Genomic DNA, 12,155 nt, shown 5'->3' with positions numbered 1-12,155 from the left:
CCAGTGTAACACAACCGTTGCTGTGCCCCCTGTGTATCTGCTTAGTGCAATCCTGCCATTTAGGTTTGCTTTTACTACCAATAATCCAGCTAGAAACTTTACTTACATATAGAGGAAATGTCTCTTATTTTTCCTAGAGTATTTTGTTGCATATTCCAGATAAAGGTCATTTTACTAGTGCAGTCTGGGGGGGGGCTTCAGAGTATAAGGAATATGAGGAAGGAAACTAGAGTAACTTGAACAGTGAAGTACCAGAGGCAAGGACTGAACCCAGACACTAGAGCTAGAAGACAACAGTACTAACAGTGGTGCACCACTGTAAGAAGTTGTCTAGTGGTCGCATCCACGTACCAGCATTTTCTCTATTATACTTTAAAACAATTTTTGCAGTTCACTATATATTTTTCTGTTTCTTTTCTGAAATACATTTTTTGTAACAAAACTAAAACTAAATTAGTATATAAAGCAAAGGGCAGGCACAATTAGAGACTGACAAAGGTAGGAAGCAAAATGTAAAGAAAAAAGAAAAGTGGAAATGAAGATCTTTCACTTACCATGTCTTTATACAGCAGGTTTACATCTCAGATCATTAACCATTAAAGTTTTGTTGCTTCTACTTGGCTTGGCAGCATCTAAGACATTTACAAAGGTGCCTTAACTCTTTCCGTTCTATTTTAAGATGATATTAAGCACTCAGACAAGATTTTTTTCATGCTGTCCTTCATTTACAGTAATTCTTGGTTATATTGGGCAAAAACCTCATGCTGTATAACTTTATATGTACTTTTATGGCATTGCTGCTTTAAATAATACATTTGATATGTTTACCTTGGGCCATTTACATGTACATTGAATCCTGATACACCTATGCTGCGCTTACAGCATCGATGAGCACAGTACAGAGAACTGATTACACAAGATGGACATTTGGGGGTCTGTTCATGTGCTGTCATAATTTGCTCTTTCCTATTTGTTTTAGTTTTATGTCACTATCAGTCATCTCAGCAATGAGCAATTAATTAAAGACCACGCAGTAGGGACTAACTGACTAAATATTGCTTCATTAAAACTTTAAATTGTTTTTTTTGACTTGGAGACAAAGGTATCCCAGCGCAATGCCTGGGGATTATATTACTGTTACACCCCCAGCTTATTATATCTTATTGCAGTACTGCCAAGCATAGTATAAAATATAATAAGTGAAAAAAATGTAAACCTTTAATCAGTCTATTTTGACCAGATGAACTTAGAATTATACATTAGCACCGAAACCAGCTGTTCCCATTTACTCTTGATTGTTTTTGTCTTTTATCGAGTGGATGTTTTGCAGAGTACTTTCCAGAATAATTTGATTAAGGCTGAAATTCTTCACAGTACTGTGGTTTTATTATTTGTTAATGACAGCACATTCCAAGGAAAAGTGCTCCAGATCTACAAAAGCAATTATTTATGCTTAGCACAGCTTGCTTGAATTTGGAATAGAGGATAACTGTCATTATTCTCTGTGTGAAACATATTTATTTATACCTCTTGGCAGTACACTTTTGGGAAGCAAAAGTAGATACTGTTTCTGGCATTTCTTTATATTCTTAATGAGTGTATCTGAATATCTGAATTCATATGTACAGACAGCCACATAAGCATATTTCAAAAATGTTGTGAAAATTAGGTATGCTGTGTTCTTGAGAGCTTGTTGGATTGTATGACATGTTTAAAAAAGCTCTTTCATTACAAGATTGTTGATATTTCTGCAGGGACCAGTTTTGCAATGTGAGACTTTCCTTCATTCTTTCACTACTCCTTTCTGTAATGGAATTTGTAGTGTTTCTCAGAACAATATCAGACTGACCTTGTGTTAGTCTGTCATTCTGTGATCATGACTTCACTCTCTTTTGCTTCATGGAACTGTATGGAAATTCATAGGAAAAAATATCTTCATACAAATTACCACAGCATTAGGTGTGTGCCTCTTGAGTGGATCTCTCATTCACTCAAACTATTTGAACACCTGCTTCATACACCCCCAGACCTGTCCCAGTCAGTCTTGCAAAGCTGAAGCAAAAATGATCCTGAACATCCCTTATACAAAAATTTGCTTAATACTGAATCTTTTCAGTAAATTACTAATAGTAAAGTCCTGATACATTGCTATGTCTTTTCTTCAGTTTAATGAAGCAAGCCCCTCAACACACACACAATACCTGCGTGTGTAACATACACACACTAATAGACCATGAGCAGCACAGATACACATGTACACACTTAGATATGAACACACATGCATGGACTTGCTCACTGCATATTTTTCTTATATTTTTACATTTAGCTATATCCCGTAATAGAAATAATATTTAAAATAATTCACAGTTTTAGAATCACAGAATATTCTGATGATTTTCAGTGTCTTAGCAAACAGATCCAGACCTCAGCATGGAGGCTAATCTCTCCATTTGAGGAATTGTCTTCTGGCACAAAAGTTATTTGCTTTGCATTGTAATTTCCGGCATTGAGTGATCTCAAACCATTCTATGTTGTTCTTGGTAGTTAAATAGTTCCTGTATACAACATATATGGCATATTCAGGTCTTCAGAATGTTTTCCAAGGCATAAACTAAACAGCAGTACAAACTATTATCAGAAAAAAGGCTATAAATGAGAACATTGTGCTCAAAAAAGGAATTATTAATCATACTGAAAAAAACACATAAATGTATTGCAAAAGCATTCCCCACAGTATCTCTGGCGGCCTATTCTATCATGTTGCTGCATAATCATGTAATGTTTATGTTTAACAGATCGTCACAATTTGAACAAGTCATCCCCTTGTTATGTACAGGACTAGAAGAGAAAAAGCTGTTTTTTGAGTAATTACAGACTGAATGATAACAATATATGCCTTATATAAAGACTATGAGACAAGTACAGATTAGAATATGTATGACAGTTTTCTGCAAACTGGACTGAATTTCTTACAAAGGGACAGTAGTAAGATAATGCTGGGATCAGACTGCTGTCCAAGATGTATTGTCGTTGGAACTTGTGATACTGTTCTTTGGTCAAGTCCTCTGTGATTTATTCTTAATCTGCCCCTGACAAGCTTGACTTGTTTACACAGGCCTTTGTCCAGTTATTATAGTGCACAGCTAGTCAGAGGTATCTATTAATTAGAACTTTTTGTATTTTTCTATAGGCTCTTCGATGCATGTGTGTCCCCACCACTTTTCCCAGATCCACACCTTCTGCATTACTGGCAGGTTAGGATGTTTCACAGCATAAATGACTGCTAGCCTGAGGAAAACAATAGGAAGAGGCACAACCATTTCCATTTTGCTTACTCCTTAAAAGTAAGAACCATTTTCAGTACCCTGACTTAATACGATTCTGAAAACTAATGCTAACCATGTTCTACTGTGTTCAATAAATAAAACACACATATATTCACCCAGTACAAAAACAGATTCTCCTATCACTTTGTTTCTTTTAACTTTTGCCATTAACATGAAAGAACATTAAAAATTTCTAAAACGGGACATATTTTATCTATTTGTATAATAAAGCAAACCTTTATTTATCATCAAGCAGCCAATTCCTGGTAACTTAGTTACCTTTCATTCATAACTATCTCGTATGCCTACAACCATCACATTCCTAATTCCACCCTACCACAACACCCACACGACACGTAGTCACACATTCATAGAATAAAACATACACCACCCCATGTGTCTTCTTTGGTCCTTAGTCTACTGTTTTCAATAAACACACACAGCAAAAAAGATGCAATATATTTCTGTAAGTTTAAATTTCAAATTTACTTAATAAAAGTAACTCTCACACTTTATTTTCTACTTTTAAAAAGCAACATAGAAGTCAAAGTACTTTTCATCTGTCTTGAATTTTACAAAATGTCCAACACCTCATATTTTTTCTGCTAATTGTAAAAGGTATGGTTTTCTGTCAAATCACTGAGGATTGAAGTCATTAAATAAGGACAAATATTTGAGTTTCAGAATTCATATCCTTCAGAAAATGCATGTTAATGCAAAACCTGTTATTCTAGCAACTTTCTAAGTTTATAAGAGCAAATTTTAAAATATGACCCTGATTTTAGGCCTCTGTCCCCCATTACTTTTGACTTTGGATTTCTTTCTGTAAGAGTTTGAGAGGTATGGAAGTCAGTCCTGGTGTACTTCTAGTGCTTTCTGAATGTGTCACCAAAACAGCATGTCTACCTTATGACGACACTAGTTCTCCAACCACTTGAGGGTCCTGTAATAAATGCATGCATAAAAAATCATGGTAAAACAACTAGATACCTTCGTTAATACTTAACACCCAGACATTCCATGTTTCACTGATTTCTGGATAATAGATGACACTACTTACCTTGAACACCTCTTCCATGGTAACCAACATGTATTTAATACCTGGCCTGGTATGAGAAATGGTGGTGCTGCCTTATTACTTTACAAAACCTAATTAGAAATACACATTGTAGCTCAAACAATCACTGCCAACAACCACAATCAAATCTGACTTACTGTGCATTTTCCGTCTGCTCCTTACTCACTCTACTCACTTAGTCATTGCATTCCCCTCTCACTCCTGATACAGTTTTCCCATTCATATAAAACATTAGCATTCAAGGAAACTTTAATAATATCAACCTCATAGGTCCCCACAGACCTGGAATCGATAATTTCATTATTGACCAAAGCCTTTCATAAGCAATAAATTTATCAGCATGACTAAATTCAGAACAAACAATGGTTCCTTTATTGATGCTATTATTACAAACGTTGCAAATTACATCTTAAACATTAACATCATTCCTCCCTTCCTGACCATTCATCTATAACTTTCTGATATTCTAGATCAGATTAAAAAGTCCTTCCAAAATGTATGACCTTCTGGCCTAAAAAATATTACCATAATATAGCTTCACTCCAGTAACTGGTCCCCTGTCATTAGCACCAATAACTCCACAGAGGCAGCTGAAACACTGACAGCAAAACTGGTGAACATACAGACGAAACACCCTTGCAGATCCAAGCCTAAACTCTGGACTATCAAAAGCTAAAAGCTCTTATTAAAATCAGGGACACTGCCTAGCTAAAATGCATACATTTCACAAACCCCAGTAATAAAGACAAATTTGTTTCCTGAGGAACCTAATAAAAGGACATAACACTATTTATCCAGGTTTGCAACAATTCTCCTTCCAAGGACATCCTAAGCACCTACAGAAACTAATAAACCAAACAGGAAGTCCCCCCTGCTCACCTCAGTGTGCTAACCCTGTCTTAGTCTCAGCCCTAACCCCAAACCTTACCATAAAAAAAACATTCCCCTAACACTGCCACTATTCAGAAAAATTGGAGTTTAGTGTTGTTGAGGTGGTTTAGTGTAAAGATTGGGAAAGGAATTTGTTTTCCTTTTTTGATGTTTCACTCGTTCGATGTTTAAGTAATTCAACATTATACATGTTCGATCTTATTTTTGTTTGTGCATTTTGTTTGACATTAAGTAAGTTCAAGCATACATAAGGAAATCAGATTGACATATAGAGGCTACCTTGTTTGTGCTCCTGGGTTCACAAAAAGGTATCGTCAGATAGGCCTGGTTGAGTTTGAAATGGAAAAGAGAGCAGCATAGCAGACAACAATCTGCTTGTCAAGGAAGAGCTAAGGGCAATCTGTTTTTCCACAGAAGTGCTCTCTGAAATAAGATGCTTTGCTACAATGGATGCTCATCATATTAAAGTGGTTACTGTGAATCATGACAATCAACTTAATTATATTTGAGATTCCTTGTCACAGCAAAGCTCTCAGAACAAAATGCTATCTCTACCATGCACTTACGAGATAGATAAGAGCTGAACTACATTCTCAACAGCTCAAGCTAAAACTGGAAGATCTAAAAACTGATCTATGTGCAATGATTTAAGAATCGGCAGTCTGCCTGAAAAAATAGAGGGTACTGACCCTATTTCTTTTATACAAAGGGAACTCTAGCTACTATTAAATGTGAGCACAGCTCCTATAATTCAAGGGGCCACTGCAACACCATACAACTACAGTAATAATTTAACTAGCCACTATTCACTTCTTGATATCATTATCAGCTCCCACCCCAGGAAAATCTCCAGTATCATAAATCACCAACCCACCTTCAGTGACCACTGCCTTTAATATTTCATATATAAAATCTAAAACTAAGATATCTCCTACAGACCAAAAATTCCACAAAAATAATTAGACTGATATTCCATCTTGCAACAATAGACTGGTCCCCAGTTTTCAGTCTCACTGATTCAAACTGTGTTATCAACTTCCTACACATTCAAAACACACACTTGTATACAATCTCTAAGTTATTTAAACATAACAAATTGACTGGTTCTCTAAAGAGATGAAAACTCTATTGCATTTATGTGATGAACCTTGAACATTATGGAAAAATGACCACACTCCTAACCAAGAAAGCAATACACTAAGTTACAGAACATTAAAAAAAGACAATGTAGGTATAAGTACCTCATATCAAAGCAAATCACCATTGTTCACTTCCACAAATACCTATGAAAAAGGTAAATAATATCTCTAGTAGAAAATCATCCTAAAGAGCTTTCCTGTCTTGGCCATATTCCTTTCTCTACTGAAAACCTGTCACCTGGTGATGTTCTCAAAGAATTCTCAAATCTACAATATATGCACACAGCAGAACATTACCTTCTATTGCATACTAATTCTTCCATACCCCCAGAAAACCTCCAACCCTTCCACTTCTCCAAAATTATAAACAAACAAACAAAGACACTAGAAACTCCCTTTGGTCCTGATAACCTGTGCTCTTGGTTTTTCTATGACTGTAGAGATTTCAGAGTCACCCCACTAAAACACATCTATGGCCTGAACCTCACAACCAACACCATGTCCTCTACTTGGAAATCAGCCTTTATCAGACCTGTACCAAAATATCATAAACCCTCCCCAACCTCCCAATTGTGTCCCATCTAAATACTTCCTAAGTTTGGTAAAATTCTTGAAAAAAATCATTTACAGCTAACTCTCAACTTACTTTGACAATTGCCACTTACATGTTTTTGGAAACAGCAAGGCATATGGGCAGAAGGAAGTACCATGACTGCTGTGTGGCACTCACTTATGACATCTTCACTAATATGGATAAAGGTGACCTCACTGGAGCAGTGTTCACTGACCGAACCCAGGTTATTTATCTCTGACTTATGACATCTTCACTAATATAGATAAAGGTGACCTCACTGGAGCAGTGTTCATTGACTTTACCCAGGTTATTGATCTCTCACTTATGACATCTTCACTAATATGGATAAAGGTAACCTCACTGGAGCAGTGTTCATTGACCTTACCCAGGTTATTGATCTTGTTGATGACTCCATCCTGTTATCTCGCTTGTATGACATTGGTATAAGCTCTGAATCTACCTAAATGTTCAAAGATTTCCTGATCAACCAAACTTTCACAGTTAAAATTGGACCTGCCTTATCAGATACAACCTTTCATGTTTCAGGGGTTCTTCAGGGATCAATTCTTGCACCAATGCTATTCTCAATTTTTTTATAAAAACTGCCTCTTGACCTACCTCATCTACAGCTCCTCATTTACATTGATGGCTTAGGTATCTATAGAGCCTGCTGTTCTTACCACATCATCTGAAATCATCTTCTAGTTGACCTTCTACAAGTAAACAATTGGCTTTGTTCTAAAAAAATAAACACTCCCCAACTATAACAAAAAATATATGCTGTTTGGCACAAAGAAACAACTCGCTAAAGCCACTAGCCCTCACAATATCAAAGACTTAGACAATGACCTAATTGAATCCACCACGTTATTTATATCCTTAGCATTTGGCATGACCAATCTCCTAACTTCTACGATCACATTCAGAAAATCAGATCCAGAATCAGCTAACTCTAACTATGGGGCTATTAGGCAAAGGTGTCCTGCTTGCTCAAATAGAAAATAGCCTATCCTATTTACCACTGCCTTACAAAAACACTGCCATTTTACAATATCTTTGTAATAAAATCTACCATTTTGCCACCAGCTCTACTTATCATGAACATAACTGCAACACCATGGAAAAGGAAAATTGGTTACCTTGTCAAGACAGAGCCATCTTCCTTCTCAGGTCCCTTCTCTTAAAACTCTTATAACAAGACACACCACCCCCTTACTATGAAACTAAATTTATCCAACCCACACTACAGCATAAGAACCCAATCCATTAACGTCCCACCTCTCAAACTCCATCCATTAAAGTTCATTCCACAGACCACAGCTTCCCTGTTCTTCATCTTAAACTGTGGTAATCATTACCACCTAATATTACTGAAATCTGATGGCCGCGGTGGTGCAGTGGTTAGCATTGTTACCTCACAGCAAGAGGTTCTCCCATCCGATTCTCAGCTGGAGTGCCTTTTGTGTGCAGTCTGCATGTCCTCCCCATGGTTGAGTGACATTAAAGACATGCAGGTAGGTGCGTGCATGAATGGGTGTTCTTTGAAGGTTGAGTGTCGGGCTGGCAACTCGGCACCGTAAAAAATAATCCACTGCCAATCATTAGCAGGCCGGAGTTCCACTGTGGCAACCTCTAACCGGGAAAAGCCGAAAGACAATTATCAATATTACTGAAATCTGACACTACAAACAGTTTAGACTTCAGTTCAGTAAATACCTAACTGAACAACATAACTGGACATGTCAGATCACAGCCCATATCACCTAACTCCCATGGTTGCAGTATGGTGCACTATTACAAAACCTTGTCTGCTTAATCTCCTAACCTCACCAACATATAAACTCATACCCCCTGCTTCTGTCATTCCCTACTGCATATATAACACCCACTTGTCCTGTTATCAGCTCTTCTATTGCAGTTTTTCGTATTCTATAAGTTCTACTTTCTTCACTACTAAAATTTCCATTCTTTTGGATGTTAAATTTATCTCACCTATAGCTCCTGTATTATGCATTGTATCCTGGCAAATAAGGTTGTTAATTTTGCAAGAACAAAATAAGGTTGTTATTCCAGATTATAGCCTCAGGGTGAGTCCATAAAGCCTGACATTTTTACAACTACTGTGTATTTTATACCAATATTGAAGCGTGCAGTTGTCTCAAACCTTAAGAGAAGCTACACTAGGATATTTCTTTCTTGTCATACAAGACATAAAGTGCCCTGTGAAAACCCAAATTGGCCTAATCTGTGATTTTGCCTTATTACAGAATCATTCTAAACAGGCCATCCCATATTTGTGTATATGAGAAGTTCAAAACTATCAAAGCATTTTGGAAAAATGCTTATATCTACCAATTCTAAGAAATTTTCCATTGCAAATAAAATCAACAATGATTTTCTGACAAAACCTGGTGAGCTTAGAAAGGAGAGATGTTTGAAGATGTGCAGGAATGTGGGTAAATTACAATTTTAACACCAGAATTTTACTAAGAAATGAGAGTGTGTGCTTTCTGAAGAAATTACGTTTTCCTGTATTTCCTTGACCAGGTGCCTGGTATTTATTTCCGCAACATCATTAGTACTGATGGTCATATTAATACCAAAATATACATGTTTTGTGGCCATGAACTGCTTTAACTTGCCTATTGTTTTCACTTGTTGTGTAGCAGATCTGCTTAGTTGGAAAATTGCTGAGTTTCCCTATTTAGTTTTAGATTAGAGATATAAGCTAATTAATTAACAGTGGATAGTACTGAGCATTGTTGTTTACTGGGGGCTTGCTTAACCATGTAATACAGTCTTCAACTTATCAATCTATAAGAAAGCTGTCAAGCCCTTTAAGGTTTCAAGCATAGTGGCTACGTTTATAGAGCATCTATTGACTAACTGCAAATGGCACTAATATAAACAATGGTAGGGAAAGTGGGCATCCTTATCTGCTACCAAGTTCTGAGTTCAATACTAGATGATACTAGATGATAGCATATGTTTAGAGTAAATATGGGTAGTGGGGTTAACATACTGGAGTCAACTCCATTGGGTAAACATTTAGAAGAACTCAAGCTTAAACTTTGGTGCCCATATGAAATCACATTATATCAAGTAATAGGCTTTGTGAAATCACGTAACAGTGCAACTGTTGAAAGATCAGCCACTGTACAGATTTTCTGAATGCTTAACCAAAACCTAATAAGATCAGGGCTACTTGCTCATCCCTTAATATAGCCTAAATGATTTTTGCTAACTAATTTAGGTTAACCATCTCTATTATGTTTGCCAGGATTTTGGCAAACAGATTGTAGTAAGGAAATAGGTCTAAAATTGACCAGGTCAGTGATGTCTCTGGTATGGGAAAGTAATAACTTTGACCTAGCAGCATCTAGGGGAAATGCGCCTCTCAATGGCTGTATTAAAATACTCTAGCAAGAGAAGCACCAAGTTATATTTTAAATCCTTTACAAAAATCTAAGGCCAAGCCACCCAATCCCAACACCTTCCATATGGTAAATTGTCAGTGGGTGCTAATATTTACAATGAAGTTATAGACCTATCAAGGAGGAGATAATGTTCTGGTAGTGATGGATTAAATCACAGGAGTTAAGTGAGGAGCTGGGAGAAGTAAGAGTCTGGTAACAGAGAAGGTGTAAGACTGGAAAATGGTTCCCAGTATGGGCACAGAGGAAATGAGGAATAATCAGAAGGATATATAGAAAAAGGAGAGGGGAACACACCACAGGTTCATAAGTTCATTAGTATTTCCTAGGATAATGTCTACCAGGGCCTTTGTAAACTCAGCCATGCAACCCAACCCATTTGTGTCCCTATGTGTTATGGCTGTTTATCAAGAAGGGGTATGTTAGTTAGGAAATTTGTAGAGATTATGTGAGGCGTATGTTTAGGCATTACTATTTGCCTCTGTCTATCAGAGACATGGGGCTAGGCCTGAGCTGAATTTCCGATTTTCCATCCATTGGTCAAGGTTATGCTTACATAGAGTTAAGGATGGCCACTGCTTCATATGGATGAAGTAGAGACCATCTCTAGTCTTTGTTAAGCATTAGATCATAAGGTCAAAAGAACTAAGGGGAATAATAGGACAGAGACTGGGAACATGAACAATAATGTGAAGTCTTTGCAATAAGAGTACAGGAATGATAGAAAAAGATTAGGTGCCTCTAGCCCACATATATACAATCTGTCAGTCACTAATGGCATCTTCCCAGAAACCCCAATAAATCCCATCCTCAAAACTAGTCACCCTAAGGAATACAATTATAGACATCCATTGCTAATATTTGCCCCCAGCTAAAATATTAGAAAAAGCAAATATTTGAACACATAAATAAATATGGCCTCCTTTGTGATGCCTTCATGGCTTCTGCAAGGCCTTCACTGCAACAATTGCTCTATATGCAGCCACAGACACAATTTTCAATAACATGCTTAATTCCCTTCTAACGGAGAATATTCATGATATGACTAGTGCCTTTGAAACAGTAAATCATGCTTTGCTCCTAAAAAGGCTCATTAAACTTAACTTTAGACTTCCTAAAACTCAGTGGTTTCAAAGTTACCTATAAAATAAAATATTTCAGGTACTTCAACAATATGCTCTCAGAAAATGGCACCCTCAATATTGGAGTTTCTCAAGGCTCTGTATTAGGTCCCTTAATATTCTCTCTCCACGTAAATGACCTGACCTATGACATACCTGTTTCTGCTAGTACCAAGCCAGAACCACGTTAACCTACATCAAAAAATCCATCTTAGCTTCACAGAACTTTGTAACTGCACACTTTAACCCAGCAAAATGTAATGCCATGCTGTATGTCATAACTAGAAAAATGCAAAGTAATTACAGACAAAACTGAATCATCTTACTGCAAGTTACAGAACAAAGATATTTCAGCCTAATTTTTTTTTTAAAGAGCACCTTTACTAACACAGCAAGTAAACCAACCAATACAACATAAGCAATTTTGATACTTTCATATGTATATTGCAAATTAATATCCCATTACAGTCTTTATTCATAGTTTGTGTATTCCCCTAATAAGCTTACTGCAGTGTCCTTACATATTTCAGTATTTGTATTTCATCTTGTAATCATCTATTCAGCAATTATGAACAGCAGCAGGACTGAAATC

At 36.7% G+C, this 12,155-nt stretch overlaps 1 long non-coding RNA gene across 1 annotated transcript in view; it reads right to left on the bottom strand.

The window, feature by feature from the left end:
* LOC122810983 overlaps window positions 1-658 on the bottom strand; it is a 7,510-nt gene extending 6,852 nt beyond the window's left edge. Inside the window, exon 1 of the long non-coding RNA XR_006366175.1 lies at window positions 555-658. This is a non-coding gene — a long non-coding RNA (uncharacterized LOC122810983). The remainder of the gene's footprint in view (window positions 1-554) is intronic.
* Window positions 659-12,155: the final 11,497 nt, after the last annotated feature.

This window comes from Protopterus annectens, chromosome 9.part0 (genome assembly GCF_019279795.1).
Source record: "Protopterus annectens isolate FY-2018-M chromosome 9.part0, PAN1.0, whole genome shotgun sequence".
Classification (NCBI taxonomy): Eukaryota; Metazoa; Chordata; order Ceratodontiformes; family Protopteridae; genus Protopterus; species Protopterus annectens.
Note: the sequence above shows the minus strand (reverse complement) of the source record. Positions and strands in the feature narration are given on the sequence as shown.